This window comes from Pelophylax lessonae (genome assembly GCF_965119305.1).
Source record: "Pelophylax lessonae genome assembly, chromosome: 2".
Taxonomy (NCBI): Eukaryota; Metazoa; Chordata; class Amphibia; order Anura; family Ranidae; genus Pelophylax; species Pelophylax lessonae.
The window spans coordinates 345,817,607-345,828,136 of NC_138769.1; positions in this window are offsets into that span (position 1 = coordinate 345,817,607).

Here is a 10,530-nt window from a genome sequence, read left to right on the forward strand (position 1 = left end):
CAAACGTCCTAGGTTTACCAGGTGTTCCATTGCAAAGGGGTCTACTCTTTCTGTTAGACGCTTCACTTTCACCACTTAGGGCAGCAAAGTAGCTCTCCTGTGCCAGATCACATACCTAGTACTTGATCCAGCACTTCTGGGTAGGGGGCGCAAAGCTTGTGCTGTGATTAGTCACAGTGCACGCCGATCAGTGAGTGCCGGTCAATGGATGACCACTGGCACCCACTGTATGGTGAGGAGAAAGACAGAACAGAGCTCTGCTTATGGTAAGAAGACAAAGCTCTGTCCTGTCAGTGGGGTTGTGCTGGATTTTGTTTCTCTGCAACGCAAGGAATAAAATCTAGCACATTCCTTATTAAAAGCAACACATAGTAAACTAAAAAAAAACACTGGTTAGGCACATATTTAACCCATTGATTGCCAGCCAGTGTCATTAGTACAGTGACAGTGTATATTTTTAGCACTAATCACTGTATTAGTGTCACTGGTTCCCACAAAGTGTCAGTCAGTGTCAGATTTTCCACTGCAATATCGAAGTCCTGCTGTAATTTGCTGATCACTGCCATTATTAGTATAACAAAATAAATAAATAAAAATTCCAGTATATATCCCATAGTTTGGAGACGCTATAACTTTTGCACAAACCAATCAATATATGTTTATTGGGATTTTTTTTTTTAACAAAAATATGTAGCAGAATACATATTGGCCTAAATGTATGAAGAAATGCTCTTTTTAATACTAGATATGATTTACAGCAGAAAGAAAAAAAATGTTGTTTTTTTGTTTGTTTGTTTTTTTTTTTTTTATTAAAATTGACTGTCTTTTTTTGTTTTGTTTATATGGCAAAAAATAAAAAACCCAGTGGTGATCCTATACCATGAAAAGAAAGCTCTATTTGTGGGGGAAAAAGGACATAAATGTAATTTATATACAGCGTTGCATGACCGCTCAATTGTCAGGTAAAGTAATGCAGTCGCGTATAGCAAAAAATGGCCTGGTTAACGAATTGGGGTAAATTTATGGAGAACAGAAGAGATGCTTTGACACTCCTCCTGATGCAACAAAACTGCATGGTATAGGGGTTTTTAGTGGGTATTACTCTTTATCTAATGTACATTTCTCTTGTCCCTACTGTGAACTTCAATTAGGAGGTTGTAATTCACACTGCCAAACTTCCTAGTTGACTTTGGATGGAAAATAAGATCACACATCTTTTTTAGTGACTTTCTGAAAAGTCCATGTTCATGAAAAAAAAAAAAGGTTTCACGAAAGTATATTTTTTAAAATTTCTGAAATACCCTTATAGGGCTCTTTCACACGGCCACTCCAATTTTTTATTCCGCTACGGCACTTTTTTTTTTTCACGGACACGGGTGACACTTGTGTCATCCGCTCCGTATGTCTGCATATCATCCCATCCGTTTCCAGATGATATACGGACATAATGCATGTCTATGGGGATTGCAGATTTTGCATCCGTTCCGTTTTTTAAACGGAAGAAAAATAGGGTTCTGTTCCGTTCCAAAAAACGGAACAGAACTGAAAGGACGAAAATCGGATGTCAGCGGATAGTCATCCGCTGACATCCGCAATCCCATTTACATGCATTATGTCTGTATTTCATCCGCAAAAAAATGGGATGAAATACGGACATACGGAGCACCCGTGTGAAAGAGCCCATAGTGTTTTCAAGTCAACCTATGGAGAGTTTAGCATTTTCATAGTCCTAACAAGAAGTAGAATGTTGGTGACAAAAGACAGTCAGGTCCAGTTGTAATCTATTTCTCAGCAGACCTAACAGTCTCTCTACAAGGTAGAAGTTAAATACCCACCTCTCCTGCTGCCCACTTCACTGATTGCTGAAGTAGTAAGGAAAAAACTCCAGCTAAAGAATCTTCATAAACTGACAGTTCCAGGAGTGTCAGTTTCATAGTTCCCCCACTGTGCTCTTTAGTTCCTCTCAACATCACCTACCTCACCGGGAGTAAAAAATTATTCACCTGACAGGGGTTTTACCCTTACCTATTCTATAAAGAAACAGTTTTGGCTACACATACACTATCATAAGAGCTATCCTTTTCTATTTTTTTTGCAAGTCAAATTACAGAAAGGGAGTGGAGCAGATATTTATTGCCAGCAAATACCAGTCACTACTTAGTGACGTAAGTCTGTAAGTTAACAAGGTTTTACATGATTTTCCCATGCAAAATTTGCATTCAACCCTGTCTTTATAATATGTTAGACCATCTGGATGATTTGCCAATCTCTAATTACAAGCTATTTTCTCGGCATGCCCTTGGTACAAAGAATTTTTGGAAGTACATCAGGATTATAAAAATTTTTAAAACGATTTTGAAGCCCTAACAACTGATGTAACTTACCAAGAATATTTCATTTTTATATTACAGATATGGAAATGTATTTGATGCCTAGACATATTTCAAATCAATTATTGTATTGCAAATTTCCATCAGACCATCAACATCCAACAACCTCACATGACTGGTAGTCTTTAAATGATTATAAATGTTTTAAATGATAATCATAAGGATTGAACTAATTTTCCCAATACAAAACAATTTTGCCACTTGTTATACAGCGTAATCTTTTTTTGTTTATTAGAAATAATAAGCCTTTCTTTCAATTGGGGGTAAGTAGATTAGTCCACATTTTAACAACAGGGATAGTTTAAGAATCAACTTGTAAAGCAAAATACATGGAAGGAAGTTCATTCAAATCAGATATTTAGGGACAGTGTGGGGAACTTTCAGTAGGCTTTCCTTGGTGCCTTCTGTCTAAGTGTGTTCAGAAAAATAATTGATCAACCAGAATGGATATTTAAAGCTGATTCTGAGACAGCTATCGCTTGCAAAGCCTCCTATCCCCTTTCTCATAAATAGGAACATTCATGTTATTTGATGCATACTTATGTTTTTGATTCTCTCAAAAACTGTACCTTACGGCAAATTGAATGAATTTAAGTTATTCCTTGTTCTACCTTGTGCAACTAAGATGTTCCATAAGCCATCCTATGGGAGAAGTCAAGTTTAATGACAGTGGAATAAATTTGTTTGAGAGTAGAGGTTATACCTTGCTAATGTGAGGTCAGATACCCAAAGAGTGCCGTTGTGATAGGACAGAAAAAATAGGTTCCTTTAGCCATTTCCTGACTCAAAGGCATTGATGTCCAGGCTGAATTTTCAGTGTCACTGTGCACCGGCCAACTTGACAGTTCCTCTAAAACAACTTAATGCCTAAATAATTTCTTCTTTTTTTTCTTTTAAGTTACATTTAAGGCTTTCATTTGGCACACTGTGTGAATAAATTATCTGTTCAAAATTTTATTTAGACTTACAGTATATGGATGGACAAAACATTTTAGACAAACAGAAGTTGAAGATTTGGAGGAAAGGCAGTTGGCCTATTGCCATAGGATACTAAGCTTAACATTTTGCTACTGTCTGTCTTTTTCCTTGGCCGTAGAATTTCCCCCTTTCCATTGCTGCTGCCTGGCCCTTCTCCTGGCCACAGTATTTCCCCCTTCCATTTGCTGCTGCCTGCCCACCCTCTATGACTGTAGCTTTTCCCTGGCAGATATTCTTCCTATGTCCTGACTATAGATAAATTAATAAATAGAAATATGAAGCTGGCCTCATTTTCTCCATCTCTTCCCCACTGCCAGCACCCCAACCCTCTTCCTCATATTCTGATTAGGTGGGAATTATGTGGTTCAGGGGCTGCCTGTAGGTACTACCTGCAGCCAGGCCTAGCCAATGTTGTTAAAAAAAAACTCTCTTCAATGACCAGAGAAACGTAGGCATCTTGGTCTTCAGAGGGGATCCTGCTACCACCAAGAACTGCAGGAAAGAGGTTCTTACACAGGAGATTATCAAAGTAGATCATTTTCTGCTCCCTCTAGCAAGGTTTTCATTGATAGTAAATTTTACCTATGTATCATGAATCTAATACGGTTGCCAACCAGTTGTGGTCCTCTTTAATGACCAGATTCTTGTGGACAGATCCAATAGCTCCAACAGATCCAATAGACAAAAATGATTAGTCTGCAGGCGAGAACTCTGAGTCACACTCTCCACACCAACAAAAAACTGCAGGGATTTGAGGGGGAGGGAAGCATCACCCTTAAAACCTGCCCCATTTTCTCCACTTCTTTACCAGTACCCCAACCCTTCTCCTCCTCACATTCCTCCTTTGCTTCCTTATGCCTCATTGCATTTTCAATGCTGGTGGAGAGCACCACATTCTTCACAAAATATTAGTTTGTCCCGCCACTGCACAATATTTATGGCTGTTGTCCCTCAGATAATAAACTCTAATCTTTGTTGCAAGATAATACCTGCACTTTCTTTGTCTTATTCAAGCATACATGTACTGTACTGATGCTATCCAATTTCTAAGCTGCCGTAAAGGCATTCACCGAGCATGTGTTTTACAAGATTGTTTTTCTTTCTATGTCACCCTCAAAGTCTAAAAATGTATTTTGGCTTTGCTAAATTTTTGCCATGGCAGTGCCCAGCTCCACATTCTTTTTTTTTTTTTACAATAGCTTACCTATTAGCCTTGGAATAGGCCAGAGTTTAGTTTGGCTGTACATCTCCTGTGGATCACAGGAGTGCAATTCATTTTGCACTCCTGTGACCCAGCGGTCTGCAGTTCACTCTCTGCTGATGTCACAGAAGTCATTTCAGGCACCACGTCCTCCCGACAATGGAAGTCGGGATCCACCAGGTGACACCCGGCTCAGCCTCTCAGCAAGCTGCTGAGAGGCTGAGTCGACCACTCCCCAGCCCTCCACAGCCCAGCGCTCCAGTGAGTGAGGAGGAGGCAGAGCAGAGAGCTGCTGACTGTCAGAACCAAGTGATCGGCGGTGTTCGATCGCTTGGTTCTCAGTGCAGAGGCGCCGAGGGCACAGATGCAGCATTAGAACATCCACCTAGGTGAATATAATTGGAGAAAACATTAAAACCCATGCTTCTCTTTTAACTCATCATAGACTTCAACACGGTTACTGCTATATTGGGGGTTTGCAGATTTCAAGCAGGGTTTGACTTACCCAACACAAAACAAACCTGGGGAGGTTTGCTCAACCGTAATAAAGACCAGGAACTCTCAATGACAGCCTCACAACTAGGAGCATATAGCGCTGTGCCCTCCTAGCTATAAAAAAGTAACACTGTATTTTCAGCACTGAACATCATGAAGAGGAATGTTATTTTATTTTAAAGGCAGCGGACAGGAATGGGTTATAAGTTATAACCCTAAAAGGAAACATGACATGAGAAGAGAAGCTGATACTGCTGATCTTTCCAACCGAAAATGTTTGGCTTAAAGCATTCCTGTCCTGTTTACCCTCTGTATGAAATACTCAGAGCGAGACACTGATTCCAAATATATATGCAACACTTGAATTTTACCTTTTTTTTATGTTTTCCCAATTCTTCATATTTATTGCAGGTCAGTGGCTTTGACATTATTCAAGCTAGTGGGTCAGCTATTAGGGCAACTAATATATTCGAAAAGAAAGCCAGTAAGAATAGTTTTGTTTTATTGGCAACACAGTTTTGCTTTAGGCCAGACACTGCATAGAGTCGTATTCCAAATATGCGTTCCAAAAAAACAGCAAACAAAAAAATATATATACCTGCTGATTAGAATTATGTGTGGCTGGATGCAAAGAAAATGTTTGGTTCCTAGGGAACAGAAGTTTAAAAACAAGACAGTTATCTTTGCAATAGTATCCATGTTCTACTTGTTTGTTTAATAAAGCATGCATGGGGTATTTCTAGCGCTGCATATTTCTAGCTGCAGGTGTGCTCTTCATTGGAACCACATGGCCGTTCTTAACTAGTCCTACAGGATTTCAGCCAACAGTGCATGCAAGGAAAAGAAGGTTAATCTTCAATAATTATTTACATGGTAAGTATTTGAGGAAAACATATCTCTGTTAATGATGAAAATATATAAGTTTATTTTATTTAACAAAGGGGAGGGTTTGGGACTTTAAATGAGGTCCATACAACTATTATCCATAATACATCCTTTCTTTTCTTCCTTCAGGGATTTAATATATGTGCCCAGAGCTCTGACGGGTCCCTATTACCACAGTTCCCGGATTAGACAATTTGAGCAGCCCTCAGTTTTCAATCTCCCAGCCTCCGGACTCAAACGTTATGTGCGTATATCAGAGGGTGGGGGTTTGGGGATCCCCCCCTTCTTTCTTTCTTCCTGCTTACATATTATCCTCCCAAATTTTGGGTAAAACATTAGTTTATGTTGCCCTATTTATGTCGTTTTTTTAGATTTGGATGCATCTGCCCCTGAAGAGTGGTTGATAACCATGAAACGCGTTGGGCACATTTTGGATGCACCTTTACAGTTTTATACAATTCCTCCATCTTGGTTTTACTTTTTTACTCTGATTTATAAGTGATCCTACAATATGAAGGATATATGTCCTGCTGCCATAGGACACAATATGCTATGCTGCTGTGCATTTTTTATGCATGTGATTGCCAATATGCTATTTATATGTTCTTGGATTCATATATGGATTAATGTGATTGTGCCACTTACTGTAAAAATATGATTTACAGATATTTTGTATAATTGAACATGCTATGTTAGTCACTATTCAATACAATTTAGTAGATTCCTTGTTTATACAAACTACTCAATACCATTAAATGGATATATTGTTTATATTGACTCATTCTTTAGCCATGCTACATTTAAAGTCCCAGACCCTCCCCTTTTTCACATTGAACAGGGATGGAGACGTATAATTATATATGTTTCATACAAAGTCCCACTTTTTTTTCTCTAGCTCAGTTTATTTCATTCATAGATTTTTATAAGGGTAATTTATAGTTTGAAAATATTTCTGAGCAGTGGACTGTATTTGTAATATTCTAATAAAGCCATTTTTATGTCATGTGCATATGCAGCTTAACTGCCAAAGCAAACTGTGCAGTAAGAAAAGAAGAAAAAATTACATTTGCAAAGACCCTAAATTCTTCAATGTGCAGTATTATTATTATTATTTGTAGATAAAGTCATTTAGTGCTATTTATTGTTTACAAAAACTGCTGCCTGAGATCTGCATGTTAATGGTTTTCCATCAGGTCAGAGTAGTACGGTAATTAGAAATTAGTTTTGAGTTTGGGTTGAACTTATATATGACCCAAACTCAGCTTGTTCGCAGTTCAATGAACTGTCGAGGAAACTAGCCACATTTGGCCCAGCAGTAATCTCTGGCCACTATTAGTAAACAAACTGATCATGACCATATTTGGACAATTACGTCACCCAGCATCCCTGTCCAGTTTGTTTACAGACAGAAGCTGCCCAGGGATCTACTGTATCATTTTGTGGCATCCGTTTCTGTGTGGCTGTGTGTCATTGTGGTGGAGGGTCATTGTGATGCTGGATCTACATCACTGATTGATGCATGAACACCCAATATTAGTCATTACTAAAAAAATATCAAAGACACCCACACTGGGAAAAAGTCCTTTAATAAAAAATTCAATTTAACCCCTTGGAGCCAGCACCTGCCAGCTCTTTAAGGGGTTTGGAATGCTAGAAGGTGGGGCAGGGCTTATGGTCATGTAACCGCCGTGATTGGCTGTCACACAGGTCACATGATTGGAAAGCAGTGATTGGGTGCTTTCTGTTAGCCGCTGGTATCTGTGCCAGAGCAGGCAGGGCGTGTGCTCTTGCCCCAGCTCTATTTGCATTAATGCGTGCAAATATGGGGATGCGTTGCTCCAAGGTCCACTTGGCGCCAAGAGGGTGAGAGAAAACAATGTCTCATAATGTAAATCCCTCATCAATAATATATTCCAGGGATGTAGATCCCGTGCCAATCAAGAATACCCACGACCATAACAATCTGCCACCAGATCATCTTTCCCTGCTGCACTACCACCACAAAATGTCAGTTCCCTGGTTGGCTTCTGTTTGTAAATAAACAGTGAATCCTGGTGACATCATTGCACTACTGCTAAAAAATTACAAATCCCAGTTGGCTGTTGTTTGAAGGCAATCCATCCATGGATCTGTCATTTAGTGGCACAGGTGTTTGTAAACGAACTGTTCATAGATGCTGGTTGATGTCATTGACCAAAAGTGGTCATGATCACATATTTAGTCAATGATGTTACTCAGGATCCTGAGGTTGGTTTGTTTAAAAGAAAGTGCAACAAAGGCTGCAGGCACAACTAGGATTGTACAAGAAGTTTAAATGATTGTACGTGCAGAGACTGCATGTGTAGCTGAGGTGCAGCAAAACTGGGGATGGAGCGAAGTCTGTGGAAGTTGCAGAGCTTCAGCGGGGCTGTGAATACAGCTGAAATGTGGTAAGGTTGTGGATGTTGCAGAGATGCAGCATGGATGTGAAAGCAGCAGAGTCTGTGGCTGTTGCAGAGGTGAAGTGGCGATGAATGTGCAAAGGAGATGTGGAAAAATTTGTGCATGTTGCAGGAAAGCAGTGGGACTGTGAGTGCAGCACAGTCTGTGCATGTTGCAGAGGTACAGCAAGGCTGCAGGTGCAGTGGATATGTGCAGAGTCTGTGAATATAGGAGGGGTGCAACCGGGTTGAAGCATAGAATGTCATTGTAGCTGAGGCTGCAAAAGGCTTCAGTAGTTCAGGGGAGCAATTTGAAGTCTGTGCTCAAGTGAAGACAGTGCACCCCACTCAAGTTAAAATAGAAAATTGAGTCCTGTGGTGCATCATGTAACATAGCCAGTACACTTTGGGTAAAATGTAAAGGTGCCCATGGCTGCAGGAGATGGAGGAGGAGGCGCTGGTGCTGGAGCAAGAAAGGTGACTGTGACACAGCAGTTGGCCAGGGATCTGTCATTTTGTGATGGCAATGCAGCAAAGCAACATTCTCAGTCAGCTGGTTGTTGTGGCAGTGGGTCACAATGATTGACATTGGATCTACATTGCTTGATGGTGTAATTGAAGATGGATTTACATTGTGGGACATTATTTTACTCTTAAATAAACATTTGTTAAGGACTTTTTCACAGTGTGCATATCTGTTTGTTTTTTTAAGGAGTACACTGTGCTTATTCCCCTATGATTTGTTGCCCGCATCTTGTAAAGTACCTTCCCATTGCTGAAAGCATGTAGCCCAGTATGGTTTGGAGAGGGGAAGGACGTGGCACATGATCACTTCCCTTACTTTTCTGGCAACCCAGGCCGCATGCTTGGATGAGGTCCTCCTATGAATGTATAGGTAAACACAATTAATTACTAAATATACTCAAAAACATATAAACATTTATAATATTAAACAAATTAGATACTTATACAATAACCACCCACAATGTAAACGTATATATATATATATATATATATATATATATACACACATCAGACAACATTGTCTGATTGAGTTGTCTTCACCTTAACACAAATGGGGGGAAACGAAAACAAAAGCACGATAAAGAAAAAAAAAATATATATCTAAACATAACTAAATGAATGGAACCAATGAATGGAAAAAAATATATGTGTATAAAAACCTGGCAATCTAATAGATTATAGAGGTGTTGCTAGCTATAGAGAAAAATATAGAAAAATATATTTAAAATATATATTATAAAAAATAACAACATACAAATACAGTAGTGAGTACCATCCCAATCGAAGTTCATCCCATCCAGTATTCTAGTCTGGAGTTTAAAGATCCAGAATACCTCCAGAATACAGAATTAGAGACAGATCCACATTGTGTAAAGAATTAAAATGACAAGCAACATTAGTTGATTTTTTGTTTTTTATATTATTTAACCGCTTGCCGACCGCTCACATGGATACTACTGCGGCAGTGCGGCTCTCCTCCCCCTCTCGGCGGCGTGCGCGCACCGCCGGAGGCTCGCTCCCACTGTATTCGGACACAGCAGGAGTCGGGCCAGGGGAGGGGAGGCGGTGATCACCGCCGCTCTTCCCCAATCGTCATGGACAGAGTGAGGAAATCCGCCCGCTTTTGTAAACAAAGTGAGCGGATCTCCTCTGTGACAGGCAGTGACAGATTACAGGATTCAGCATAGCTGAACCTGCGATCTGTGTCTGTGTCACACAATCCCCTCCCCCCACAAACGTCAGTAAGCATGAGGCACACATTTAACCCCTTGATCACCAACAGTGTTAACCCCTTCCCTGCCAGTGTCATTATTAAAGTAACAGTGCATATTTATAGCACTGATTACTGTAGTAATGTCACTGGTACCCCCAAAAGTGTCAAAAATGTCAGTTAGGGGTCCAATCTGTCCACCGCAATGTCGCAGTCCCACAAAAAAATCGCAGATCGTTGCTATTACTAGTAAAAAAAAAAACAATAAAAATGACAAATCTTTCCCATAGTTAGTAAACGCAATAACTTTTGCACAAACCAATCAAAATATGCTTATTGTGATTTTTTTTTACCAAAAATATGTAGCAGTAAAAAAATTGGCCTAAAATGTTAAAAAAAATTGATATATAACATTCCCAAAAAAAA